The following is a 1,514-nucleotide window of genomic DNA, read 5'->3' as shown; positions in this document are numbered from 1 at the left end:
CGCGTGTTGCCATAGGCGGAAACAGGAAAAGCACCATAGTAGAACACAGATGAAGCTTCTAAGTTGATGTAATAGCCAGTAAGAAGTAGTACAATTAAAGTTTTAGGAATCAGTTAATGACTTTTTACCCTTCTTTGTTGCCTTGGACACAAGATAGGAAATTAAGATTTTGCATGAAGGAGGACTAGCAGCCGAGTTGCACGGGAGAATGTGAAAAGTGTTCATATGTAGTAAAAACCTGAGAAATCCGTCCGTTTTCGTCATTTATTATCGAATCTACTTAAAGCCAGATCGTCACATTGGCCGCTCTTCTCTCTGAAACGGTTGTACTTTTCGTCTGCAAAGCTATGTCGCGTACTGCGGTATTCGGAGACACTAAAAACACCATAGTAGAACAGAGATGAAGCTTCTAAGATGATGTAATAGCCAGTAAGAAGTAGTACAATTCAAGTTTTAGGTATCGGTTGTTGACTTTTTAGCTGACTTTGGTGCCTTGGACATGGGCTAGGACCTTAAGATTCTGCAATAAAGGAGGACTAGCAACCGAGTTGCACGGGAGAATGTGAAATGTGTTCATATGTAGTAAAAACCCGAGAAATCCGTCCGTTTTCGTCATTTGTTTTTGAATCGACTTAAAGCCAGATCGTCAAATTAGTCGCACTTCTCTCTGAAACGGTTGTACTTATCGATTGCAAAGCTATGTCGCGTGCTGCGGTATGCGGAGACACTAAAAGCACAATAGTAGAACACAGATGAAGCTTCTAAGTTGATGTAATAGCCAGTAAGAAGTAGTACAATTCAAGTTTTAGGTATCGATTATTGTCTTTTTAGCTAGCTTTGGTGCCTTGGACAGGAGCTAGGACCTTACGATTCTGCATGAAAGGAGGACTAGCAGCCGAGTTGCACGGGAGAATGTGAAAAGTGTTCATATGTAGTAAAAACCTGAGAAATCCGTCCGTTTTCGTCATTTGTTATCGAATCGACTTAAAGCCAGATCGTCACATTGGCCGCTCTTCTCTCTGAAACGGTTGTACTTATCGTCTGCAAAGCTATGTCGCGTGCTGCGGTATGCGGAGACACTAAAAGCACCATAGTAGAACACAGATCAAGCTTCTAAGTTGATGTAATAGCCAGTAAGAAGTAGTACAATTCAAGTTTTAGGTATTGAATATTGAATTTTTAGCTAGCTTTGGTGCCTTGGACATGAGCTAGGACCTTAAGATTCAGCATGAAAGGAGGACTAGCAGCCGAGTAGCATGGGAGAATGTGAAAAGTGTTCATATGTAGTAAAAACCTGAGAAATTCGTCCGTTTTCGTCATTTGTTATCGAATCGACTTAAAGCCAGATCGTCACATTGGCCGCTCTGCTCTCGGAAACGGTTGTACTTATCGTCTGCAAAGCTATGTCGCGTGTTGCCGTAGGCGGAAACAGGAAAGGCACCATAGTAGAACACAGATGAAGCTTCTAAGTTGATGTAATAGCCAGTAAGAAGTAGTCCAATTCAAGTTTTAGG

The sequence above is a fragment of the Schistocerca gregaria genome, unplaced genomic scaffold, assembly GCF_023897955.1.
Source record: "Schistocerca gregaria isolate iqSchGreg1 unplaced genomic scaffold, iqSchGreg1.2 ptg000357l, whole genome shotgun sequence".
Classification (NCBI taxonomy): domain Eukaryota; kingdom Metazoa; phylum Arthropoda; class Insecta; order Orthoptera; family Acrididae; genus Schistocerca; species Schistocerca gregaria.
Note: the sequence above shows the minus strand (reverse complement) of the source record.